We start from the raw sequence: 13617 nt of genomic DNA on the forward strand, positions 1-13617 counted from the left end.
TTGTTTGGCGTAGCAGAATTTCTCAGTAAATTCTGACGCGTAGGTCTTATATATCATGCCAGGTCAAATAATTCAGGGGGAAACCATTTGTTGTGTTTGTACTCAGGAGGTCGAACATCCAGCTCAGTTACTAGCTACGAGGTGTAATCATTATTTTCACCACGCCTGCTTTGAGACTCGCACTGACAATAGGAATTTATGTCCAGTGTGCCGGACTGTGTTAATAAGATCTTCCATGAATCTTGCTGAAGAATTGGAAGCGGCCAGTTCAAGTGCAACTATGATAACTAGAGGGCAAGCGAAAGCCGCGGCAGCGGTCGCATCCGCAAATGCCAATGCAGGAAGTTCTACTGGTAATGGTAGTAGATCCAGCTCGCAGCCAAGGCAGCCGAATCCAATTCCACAAGCTCCGCAACCAGTTGTGGCTCAGAGTCCAATAGCTCAGCCAGTGGCAAGTGCTGTTTGCCAAGAAATACAACAGGCAATTGCGGCTGCGATATCAGCAGCATTAGTGCAGCAGACGCAGATACTATCGCAGGTGCTGGAGAATGGGTTTCAGAGAGTAGCTCAGCAACAACTAGCTGTACATAATGAACAATTTCAATCCGTTCCTAGACCTTCTCCACCAAGTCCACAGCATCAAAACTTTGAGGAGTTGTTTGGATTACCAAAGCGGCTAGATACGAATCCGTTGGTAAATCCGAGAGCGCCACAAGTTGGTGCCAACTCTTCGCCACCGGGTTCTCAACTGAGTAATACTCTACGACCCGACAGAATTAGCCAGATTATTGCTAATTGGAAGCTGAGGTCCTCTGGACATTCGTCTATGTCGATAGAAGACTTTCTGTATCGAGTAGAGTCATTGACTCGACAAACTCTGGACGGAGACTTTGAGTTGCTAGCAAGATATGCGAGTAACTTGTTTGAGGGTAGAGGAAGTAAATTTTTCTGGAGGTACCACAAAAGTGTGACAGAAGTTCGTTGGGCAGATTTATGCAAGGCATTGAAAAATCAGTTTACGGATGGTAGAACCGATTTGGAGATTCGAGCAGCTATTTCGCAACGAAAGCAGAAATCCAACGAATCGTTCGATCAGTTCTACGAAGCCATTGTGGCATTAGTAGATCGTTTGAACAGCCCAATGAGTGAGCAGTCCATGCTGGAATTCTTGCGAGCCAATTTGCTCTCGGATATTCAGCACGAATTATTGTATGTGCCAATATTCAGCGTTGAGCAGTTGCGTCACACTGTTCGTCCGCGAGAGAGGTTTTTGAAAACCATTTCAATGCCATCAACCGTTCCCAGAGGTTTACCGAGACGGCATGTAAGTGAAGTCGCGGTACAAGCCACAATGGATGAAGAGGATGATGTTGAAGAGCCAGAGAATCTGGAGGTGGATGCTCTAACACTTTCATGTTGGAATTGTGGGAAGAGTGGTCATCGATACCAAGATTGTGTAGCCGTACGTAAAGTATTCTGTTACGGTTGTGGTAAGCGTGACACTTATCGACCCAGTTGCACGAATTGTGCAATTTCAACCAAACCTGTAGGTGCGTGCACCGTTAACAAGTGCACGCAAACAAGTCTCAAAGGGTACCAACCCCCAGTAAATGAAGATAATAGTTTATCCAACATAGTTTCGGAAATTCAAATAAATCCGGCCAGATCTATTAGTTTTGATGTAGAGAATGTTTGCAATTCAGGTATTCGCAATAAACAGCGGAAGGGGAATTGCATAATAAGCAATAAGGAGGAAAAGAGATCTGTATTAGCGTAAATAGTGGACATCACTGGTGATCCTCGTCCTTATGCCCAAGTCGAGATGCTAGGCAAAACGATAACTGGGTTAATGAACACTGGCGCTACTATTAACTGTATTGGAGGGAAGTTAGCTGAGGAAATACTAGCAAACAACACCGAATATACGCAACTATTGTCATCTGTGAAAACTGCTGATGGAAATAGGCAGCGAATTTGTGGGAAGTTGAGTGTTCCTGTCCAATTTAAGGGCAAGATACAACCACAACGATTTTATATCGTACCGACTTTGTCGCAAGACGTATATTTGGGTATTGAGTTTTGGAGAGATTTCAAGCTATTGCCAATATGTTTGATGCACCCGGCTGACACTGACAGCATTGCCTCAATTGCCTTTGATAATTCGCAGCAACTCGAGTTGACATCGGAGCAACAAACAGAACGGGCAAACTTCATGCGAAGGACCTTAAGCAATAATCGCTTATCTTCGCATCATTGCAATTAAGCTACCTCCAAGCGGGTATCCCACTTTGTCGTTACAACGACTAAGTGTGATTTTGCCAGGGGGATGTGTAATAGGCCGCTTGTCGTAGTTGAAATTGACTAAGCCTAAAAGTATGTAACATTTTTTTCTTCTTTTTCTGCACACATACATAATTATACTTATTATTTATTATATTATTTATTTATATGTTTATTGTCCTAGTTAATTTGTATTATTTAATTTGTTTAGTTGTAAAAAATTATTTGTAGTCTGTGGAAATGGTACTAAATGTCTTGTCATGTTTTGTTCTGAGAAGCGGAGCTTTATTTAGCAATGAGTCTGAAAGCTCCAAAAATAGCGCCATCTATTGGTGGACCACGATACTTTCAAGCGTGAGTTACAAGATCAGCTGATCGTGCTAAGTCCACACCAAAAGAGACAACGATTACCTTTTTGAGTAGGATTAGTTGTCAAATTCCGAAAAGAGGTTTTTTTTTCGCAAAAGTGCACCTTTGCCGTCCACCCAACACTTGCAATAGATGGTTGTCCAATTCAGGAGTTTGTCGTCCCATATCAAGTGCCGTTTTCCAGATTAGGGTAAATATTTGTTATACGTATATTTCGTTTTTTTTTTTGTTGCTCTAAGTTTAGTTTTGTCTATTTATTTTTAGATTCGGCACTCAGTCTTAAATTATATTAACCCAGTTATAATTTATATAAAACCCAATATGCAAACTAAAATCAAATAACCCAGTCATAAATTATAATAACCCAGTCACAATTAATATAAACGCCGTAATAATTCATATGAATGCCATATGAAGTTATATAAAACGCCGTAACAATTTATAATAAGCCAATATCCAAATTTGAATGTGGTCGAATTTTAAATTCGTTATACTGAAAATTCACCACACACAAAGGAGGGATTAACGGCCATCCACCCAAAGCTTGCCGTCACAGCTTTGCTGGCCACATCAGCTGTTGGTACGCCACGAGCAGATGATCTGCTGTTGGTTGCCGACTCTCATTAAGCAAAACCAAGCAGACTGAGTTTCGGATGAAGGACAACATCTGCGGCCGACGGCTTTGCAATCTCCACCTACGGATTGCTATGTTCTGTGGTGTCCTCAAGGCGAATATCAGCGTCACCCAGTAGGAAGGCGAACAGCTGAATAGCAGCTAATGTTTTTTTTTTTTTTGTTGTATTATTGTTAGCTTATTTTTCTTGTTATCTTATTGTTCGTTATATTGTTGTTAGTTTAGATTGTTTAGTGTGCATTTTTAAGTGAATGTTTGTAAGTGATACCACTGTTTAATTGTACAAGATCAGATACAACCATACCTACATACGTGTGTATGTATGTATGTTTGTTTTGATCGTCTTACATAGCAAGTAGCTTGCATGCATGCGCAAAAGCTCGGAAATTATTATTTCTCCACAGCTACACCACAGACAAGCACCAACACAAGGAAAGATCTTTCTGCGTGGGAGTCGCGACTGTATGTAAGTCTGATTCATTCTAACTAATTGATTTCTTATGAGCTAGAGTTAAAGCTTTCGTTTGCTTGTGGTCCCTCTGACCATAGCGCTGCTACAGCTGTTTGCAGTCCCAGCGGTCAATGACCTTGCGAGACTGGGAATAGCAAGTCATTTATTTGAGTGACAGCCATCAGCTGATCCACATTTAATTTCAATATAATGTTTGCCTATATTCTAAATGCTAGTAATGCATTCTAAATGAACCAAAATTAGTTAATTTTAACTATCATTTTAGTTTCACTTCATTTTATTTCCCTTTAATACTTCCAAAATAATTATTTATATTATAATTATTCCAGAACATATTTTATATTTATAGGTTAATTATTTTTAGTATTTATTTATTTATTCTTTTCTTTTTGCCTTATTAATTTCCGCTTCATACACACTTACTATGTTTGTCCGTTAATTTATTTATTTATTTATTTTCTCTTGTCATATTTTTTGTCATTTCATAATGTATTTAATATTCAAATTATTTTTGTCATATGTTAATAAATTAAGTATGTCCGCTTAATTGTTTACCTTTATTTGGAACCATGCCTAACCAAGCAGGAGTAGATTAGTCGAACCACTGTCTCTTAGGGATCCTGCCAACTTTTAGTTTTTGGCAATGAATGCAGGATCATGGTAGGGTGGGCGTCTGCACACAATAACAGCTGTGTTGCATTCGAGAGTGGCTCCGTCTTCTTTGTTAAACTACCTTCCTCTCCTTCCCTTTCTCGTCTCTTTCACTATTGTTTATTGTAACCTTCCCATTACACTCCTTCTTCTCTGTCTTCCCTTATGTACGCGAATTTTAAATGTATTATTGTTATAAGTGGTGCGTCCTATTAGTTGGCCTTTTATTTAACCCCATGCTACCTGAGCAAAGACCGGAGAAGCCAGCGCGTACGCCACGCTAATAAACCCAACACCAGCACCAGACGAATACTACACAAGTAAGAAAGCTACAGTCGAGTGTACTCGACTGTAAGATACCCGCTACCCATTTTGAATAAAAGCAATATATTTTGCGGTATATTTCTCAAAATATACCAAATATACTACAAAAATACTAAAAATATACAAAATGGTATATGTGGTATATCCATATAGTACCGCATTCAAAATATACCAAAGACGGCACAATATACCAGATTGTCAGACAAAGTAGACAAAGTATTTCTTTAATAACTTCCACAATTTTTATCTGATCGCAACCAAATTTCCAGGAATCATAACTACTGTAGTAATTATTGTATATACCAAAATTCGTAACTCTAGCTTTAAAATTACGCTTGTTATTCGGTTGTTTTGATTTGCGTGGGCGGAAGTGGGCGTGGCAAAAATTTTAAACAAACTTGATCTGCGTGCAAACATAACAAATGCTGTCGAAAAAAAATTATAGCTCTATCTCTTATAGTCTCTGAGATCTAGGTGTTCATACGGACGGACGGACAGACACACAGACGGACACGGCTAGATCGTCTCGGCTGTTGACGCTGATCAAGAATATATATACTTTATAGGGTCGGAGATGCCTCCTTCTACCTGTTACATACATTTCCTGCCGGCACAAAGTTATAATACCCTTCTACCCTATGGGTAGCGGGTATAACTAGTGATTCGTTACAATAATCTGCCAACATCGGCAGCATCCATCAATGTTTTTTTGCTTTTGAGCAATGAAAATAATTCAGCTCGTTATGCTTGCCAAGAGAAGGTAATTATTTTGGAGAAATAATCAAGTTTTTACATTGGGCCTAATTTAAATTTTTTCTGTCTTAAGATTGTGAAAATTCGTCTAAAACCGTCATTATTTATTTAAAATAATACGGATAGGTAAAATTCTACTTTTGTAGTAGATTTAATTCCACAAATGCGGCACATGTTAGTCAGCGGAGGCCGACTATTTCGTGCCGGGAGACCTTTATATTTATGGGTCCGCCGCCTGCAGAACCAGAATGCGCCAGCAGTTAAGTGCAGTGCATCTCTGGGCAGAGCACTATTGCACGACTGTGCCGAGCCGCTCAAGGCTCTTTGACCCAAAATCGTCGCTTCCACTTGTCGCCTCTTCATCGTAGCAGCAGCCGCAGCAGTCCACCAGTGCTAGTGAAGTAGTGTAGTGCAAGTGTGTGAAATAATACTATGGCCAAAATAATTAGTTAAAAATTAAAAGGTCATGCAATAGCTGTGAGATTCGCAACAGCGAAGTAGTAGTTAAAAGCCCACATAAAAAGAAATCTAAATAAAAGATTTGCCTTCAAAAAAATAAAATAATTTAGTTGCCATATATTTAGAAGAAGTCACTAAAAAGACAAAAAGAAAAGAAAACAAGTAAGAAAGCTACAGTCGAGTGTTCTCGACTGTGAGATACCCGCTACACATTTTGAATAAAAGCAAAATATTACGGTAATAATCTCAAAATATAAAAAATAAATATGCATGTATTCACGATCGGGATTTGAACTCGAGCATCACCGACCGGGTGGTTAAAAAAAAAAAGTTTGTACCTCGAGCGGGCTCTAACCCGACCACCACAACATGCGCGGCTTGCACTCTACCACTTGAGCTATTGCATCCGAGGCGTCTCCGTCGGTGTCATCGTCGTCATTGTCTTTAACTGCAGCGGGTCTGTGACTTTGCGTGACTGCAGCTAACTGAAGGGTTTTCGCGAGTCCCTGTTGCGCAATTGCCACACTCGATCATCATCAGCACGCGAGACAGATCACAGTGATAATACTTGTTCTTCGTGCTTCCCAATTTGATCAGTTCGTTAAGTTCGCTATCGGTTAGATTCTTCAGATCGTTGGCCAGATGCGGCTCGGTTGTCATGTGTGCCACCAGCTCTGGCTACCCTTTGTACGTCTTGTCGCAGTAGCCGAATTCGCGCATTTGACGCACATCGCAGGTTACCAAAGTGCGGAGACGATGCACATTTAGTTCCTCCAGCAGTGCTTTGGCACTGCCTTTGAAGTCGTAGCACACCGGACACCTGAGCTGCGGTTGCACACTGAAGTAGAAGGGTTGCTTGGGATACTTGATCGCCCAGTGTTGCGATTTCAGTTTGTCAATGTTGCAACGCGTCTTTGTGGAATGCGAGCACGCGACCTCGTATTGCTCCTGCAAGACAGTGCGAGGATTAAGGATTACAAATAAAACAAGCTATAAATGAAGCCTGCAACCATTAGTTACTATCAATACCAAAAATATTGAGTTTATTTCGTGCCGTACAAGACGGTATCAGTTACTATCGATACCGATAATTATCGATTTTTGGTAAAGCATCTGCAACTAAAAAGTTATTAGTTACTATTGTTACCGATATATATTAAGTTGTATTCATGCATTGCAAATATGCAACTGAAAATTGATTAGTTACTATCGATATCATCGGCTCATCGGTACTCAGGTGGAGTTCCATCCCTGGCCCGCAGTCCGCACAATCGATAACTCCACCGATACAAGACAGCTGCTTTAAGACAGATGAAACGCATCACTAACATAATAAACAGCTGCCGCGCGATTGAAAATTGCGCTAAACAAAAGAAAATGTATGAACAAATTATTGACGACGGTAAGTACAAAGAAAACAACTATAAATACACTCACTGATCCATTTTTTTATATTTGAATAGGGCCCAATTGGACCCCTGTGTACCCACCCTGCCTGAGATGGCCACATCGACGCCATCTCCCTTGCGATGGCCACTACGATGTTCAACGTAATTACAATTATACTATCCAAGAATTTTCCTTAATTACTAACATTTAAATTATTTACAGATATAATATTAACAGGTATGTGGGCTTCAATTTGGCAAAGGAACACGATACAAGAATAACGCAGTAGGACGAGGCGAAATAACCATATAGCCACAACGGCGTAAAAGACAACTTTTATTTGATGCGTTACACTTTTTGGAGATTATAACATATATATTTATTTATAATTTTATATACGCACGTTTGTATGCATTTACATACCTTTACTTAAATCGCTTAATCATCTACCTTGACCTGCCTAAGAGCTCTTGGGATTGGATTATGTTGTGTAATGTAATTCATATATAAATATAATATATAATCTTTTCATTTAAATCTTGTTGAGCGAGAGCGCACTGAATATTATTCTGAAGACAGGCTTAGTGTCACTCAGCTTGACTCACTCTGTCGGCTCCTCCACTTTATTAGGCGCTGGATGCGTCACCTGGCATCCGCTGTCTTACGTCGTTGGTGTCGCTCCGTCGCACCGTTTCCAACCTCGATCAAAATTCAACTCCACGACCCAGCTAAACCCACATGCTCAACTTCCTGAAAAAATTGACGTTCTCCTTCCTTCTCATATTTAACAGGAGGAACAATTTTTAAACTTCCCTCCCCTGGAGTTGCCATTTCCTATCCCCCTCGATAACCTCCCCAACATTGCTGGCACAAACAATACCTAACAATGTAACAATATAAATAAAGCAAGCTATAAGTTTAGTCTCCAACTAAACAGCTATCGGTTAGTATCGATACGATAGTAGTCCGATATCGGTTGAATTTGGGCGACTGTTGTCATTGATTTATAATTTCATTATAGATTACAAATGAAATTAGCTATCTACTATCGATACCGATAAATATATCAGGTGTACCGGTATGAAATGAGCGTTTTTTTGTGAACATAAAACACTAATTATTAATGGAAAAGTTAAAAACATTTTATTCAAAGTATTGGCAATTGTTTTCTACACATTTTGACCACCTTTCTGGCAATTTGTGGATACCACGCCAATAAAATTGTTCGCCTTTTAAAGCAAAAAACAAGACACCCAATTTTCGACCTCCTCGTAGGAATCAAACTACTGCTCAGCCAATGAGTGTCCCATCGATGAAAACAAATGCTAGTCGGAAGGAGCCAAGTCTGGTGAATACAGCGGGTGGGGTAGCAGCTCCCAGCCAAGTGTTTTGATTGTATCCTGAACCATATTTGCTTTGTGGGCAGATGAATTGTCATGGAGCAAAATTACCTTGGCCCATTCTGGTCGTTTCTCGATCAATGCATGGTTCAAATTGATCACTTGTTGTGGGTAGCGATCAGTATTAACGGTTTCACCAGGTTTTAGCAGCTCGTAGTACACCACACTTTTCTGGTTTTCTATGCGTTCCGCAAATCATCACTTTCTAGCACAAAATTCGAAATTTTTAACACGATGAAAAAATATGTTGTTGTGTGTTCAATGACTTGATGTATACTAAATATGTTTCACAGATGTCATAGCATCAAAAAAAAAAAAAATTAATAAAGGCTCGTTCACAACAAATGTTCCCTATCGAGACATTTCTATCTAGGGGCTCATTTCACCTGGTAGAGTTTTACTCAGTGAAAGTCTGCAACTAAATACTTATTAGTTACCATTGATAACGATAATATTCCGTACTAGAGACTGTTGTTCATTCTAACGTAAAAAATATGTGTAATAATTTTTTTTGCATTTTGTCTGTCACAGCCCGTGTAGTAATACAAATGTAGAAGCATAAAAAACGTACCTGTGTGGACTCAGCGTTATAAGTTCAGTCATCCTCTTCATCCGACGACAACTCGATGGGGTCGAAGGTCTGAATGGTCAGATCATGATTGGTGGGCGCGAATGGCTCACGCGGCCTTTTCACAAAAATATCTGGGCCATTGTTATTGTACAAGCGATCGAACTGCTGAATGGGAAGGCCAGGCATTCCGGGATGTTCCTATGTCATAAGATCAACGACGGGGCGATGCTGAGTGTGTCCAAAGTCACAGTGGCGACACTTGTACTGAAAGCGATTCGAATGCACAAACTGACAGTGATTGGCCATATTGTGGAAGGATTTGACTCACGGCATGTGTTGCCAATAAAACCGAGTGTGTAACGATTTTTGCACCTGATGCGCAGATAGTATTGCAGCGGCTGAATGCGTTTGCCGGCATGGCTACAACGTATGTGGTAGACAATATTTATGGGATCCTTGTAGCCATAATCGCAACATCAATACTGATGCAAATGCTGGTGTGCCAACTCTGTGTGTCCAATCATCTAATGCTCGGTGGCGAGCACATAGAAGCAAATGGAGGACTTCCTGGACCGTTTGATCGAGGAGTTGCGTTTGCGATGCACCGACAACAAATCAATCTACACGCCGAGTGAAATGCATCTGATTGCCAAGTGTGGGGAATGCAAGTATTTAGCCTATTCCAAGAATCTCTACAATTACAATTTAAACTACGAAGAGCAAATAACAAGAATTGTTTCTGCACCGACTCAATCCTATCTTGATAAACCCTATTCTGGGGATTCCAGACAAGAGATCCGTACTCAAGAATAGGACGAACCAGTGTGACGTACAAAGTTTTGGTAATGAAGGGATCGTTGAACTCTTTCGACCAGCGTTTTATAAATCCCAGAACACCCATGACCCTATTTATAGCAGACAGAATATGTTTATCAAATTTTAGTTTTGCATCAAGCAGAACCCCCAAGTTATTCACAACGTCAATTCGCTCTAAAGGAGTATCATATGAAACATAGTTATTTACCTGGGAAGAACCCCTACAGAAGGTCATAAACTTACATTTATTGCAATTGAGATGTAACATGTTTACTCTGCACCAAGATTCTAGACGACTAAGGTCACATTGCAACAGTGACATCGTAAGACTATCATTAAATGTCAGGCAAAGCTTAACTCATCATCGTACATAAGTACACGGGAATGCTCTATAATAGAAGGAAGATCATTTATGAACAAAGTGAACAACAGAGGACCCAAATGACTACCCTGGGGCACACCAGAAATAACTTGGACACATTTAGATACAAAGACATTATAATAAACATTCTGAGTTCTGTTGAAATTCTGTATGAGGAGATCAACTCAATTAGGCTATGAGGAAACCCTATAAGATTAAGTTTATACAGTAAGAGGTGATGATTTACTGAATCAAAAGCCTTACTAAAATCGGTGTAAATGACATCTCTTTGCATTTTATTCTGAAATCCTTTAATTACAATATAAGAGAACTCCAATAAGTTAGTAGAAGTAGACCTAGATTTCACGAACCCATGCTGGTAAGGTGAAATTATAGATTTACATAGGTATTGCAGTTGAGAAGTTATGATGTTTTCAAATGCTTTCGGAATCGCAGACAAATTACATATACCGCGATAATTTTGAATTTTAGATTTGTTCTCTTTTTTTAGGTATAACGTATGACTTTTCCCAGATTTTTGGAATAGAGCATGAGTTTACGGCTAATTCAAACAATTTATAAAGCGGTTTACAGATACTACTAGCACAATACCTTAGCACACAACTAGGCACTCCATCCGGACATGCCGAAAAAACAGGTTTTATAGCCAATAGTTCCGTTAAAATAGAGCTGTCAGTAATTAAAGGACCACAAAATACAATTAGATGAATTTAACTGATAAGGATAAGACGAGAAATTTTGAAAACTTGGAACAGAATATGTCGTTTGGAAAAAGTCCGGAAATAAATCGGCAATACCAGTTATCGATAGTAACTGATACCGTCTTGTACGGCACGAATTAAATTCAATATTTTCGATGTTCATAGTAACTGGTGGTTGCAGGCTTAATTTAGCTGCTTTATTTGTAATACTTAATGAAGTTTACCTAATCGATATCTCGCACTGTCTTGCAGAAGCAATACGAGTACGCGTGCTCGCATTCCACAAAGACGCATCGCAACATTGACAAACTGAAATCGCAACACTGGGCGATCAAGTATCCCAAGCAACCCTCCTACTTCAGTGTGCAACCGCAGCTCAGGTGTCCGGTGTGCTACGACTTCAAAGGCAGTGCCAAAGCACTGCTGGAGGAACTAAACGTGCATCGTCTCCGCACATTGGTAATCTGCGATGTGCGTCAAATGCGCGAATTCGGCTACTGCGACAAGACGTACAAAGGGTAGCCAGAGCTGATGGCACACATGACAACCGAGCCGCATCTGGCTAACGATCTGAAGAATCTAACCGATAGCGAACTTAACGAACTGATCAAATTGGGAAGCACCAAGAACAAGTCGATCATTGTGCTTCGGCAGCTGCCACTTGTGCATCGAGCCCTTAAGCCACGGCTTCGATGAGTACATAAAGCACCGCTATTCGAATCATCGCGATAAAGTGGATAACTTTGATGTCGTGCATCCGTATAATGAACTTAAGAAGTTCCTCATGCAAGTGCGTTATCAATTCCAAAACGGACTCATCATCAGCACGAGCAGCTTGCGCGACACCCGCTTCGGTCACGAACGTGCCATCCAGCAGCTGAGCAACGAGCTGCACAGCAAGGCGGCGCGAATACCCTTCAGTCAGCTGCAGTCACGCAAAGTCACCGCCTCGCTGCAGTTAAAGACGATGACACCGACGGAGACGAGTTGCAATTTTTAACACCGCGCACATCCAGAGTCGTTGACGGTGTGTTTGCGCACAGCAACTCTACAAACACCGGTGGCGTTCAGCTGTTGTTGCTGGTAACTTGGCGGAGGCGATTAGCCGACTAACTGTGTACAACGTGCAACACGCACTCTGAGTTTTTTGGTTGGCTGTCAACGCAACGCCTGTTGTGCCTTAAACGCAGCAAGCTCTACGCTGGTGCTGGTGTTACTCATACTGCATGCATAATGCATTGAATGTAATGCATTTAGGCAATTTTTTTGGGTTTGGGCGAATCAGCATTTAACGAAGTTTCCTGCGGTTTCTTGAAGTTGAGCTTCTTGATGGAGGTGCCTGTCAACACCACATTGCAATACGATAAGTCAAGCTTGTCAGAATCGCTCTCAGTGTTCGATGACGCCTCTACCGCTTGTTCGTCGTCCAATCCCAACTGCTTCTCTGCCGCTGCCGCCGCCGCACCCAGCTGTCGTTTTTCGGCTGCTACCTGCTGAGGTTGCATCTCTTGCTGCCTGGCCTTGGCCGTAGAGCTGCAAAAACATCGATGTTTCCCTATATCGAAGTTTAGGATGTTTATCGGGCACAACATCGATATATTTTGAATTTATGAAACGACCAAAAAGTAAATTAATGTATGTATTTCAAAAGCAACTTAAATTTAATATAACGGAATACTTTTTTTAGTTTCTTACAATCTAACAATTCATTTTTATACCCGCTACCCATAGGGTAGAAGAGTATTATAACTTTGTGCCGGCAGGAAATGTATGTAACAGGTGGAAGGAGGCATCTCCAAGCCCATAAAGTATATATATTCTCGATCAGCGTCAACAGCCGAGACGATCTAGCCATGTCCGTCTGTCCGTATGAACACCTAGATCTCAGAGACTATAAGATATAAAGCTATAAATTTCGACAGCATTTGTTATGCTTGCACGCAGATCAAACTTGTTTCAAATTTTTGCCACGCCCACTTCCGCCCCCGCAAATCAAAAAAATCGAATAACAAGCGTAGTTTTAAAGCTAGAGTTGCGAATTTTGGTATATACATTAATTACTATAGTAGTTATGATTCCTGAAAATTTGCGATCAGATAAAAGTTGTCGAAGTTATTAATGAAATACTTTTGTATTGGCAAAAACGCCTACTTACTAGGGGTCTGGCTGACAATCTGGTATATTGTGACGTCTATGGTATATTTTGAATGGTGTACTATATCGATATACCAAACATACCATTTGGTATATTTTTAGTATTTTTAAAGTATTTTCGGTATATTTTGAGAAAAATACCGCAAAATATATTTCTTTTATTCAAAATGGGTATCGGGTAGCTTTCTTAATTGTTTCTTTCATTTAAGGAGATCAAATTAAATCTCTATTTTTATTAAAAAATAAGAGAATGTTTACGTGT

The sequence above is a fragment of the Drosophila nasuta genome, chromosome X, assembly GCF_023558535.2.
Source record: "Drosophila nasuta strain 15112-1781.00 chromosome X, ASM2355853v1, whole genome shotgun sequence".
In the NCBI taxonomy this organism is placed as follows: domain Eukaryota; kingdom Metazoa; phylum Arthropoda; class Insecta; order Diptera; family Drosophilidae; genus Drosophila; species Drosophila nasuta.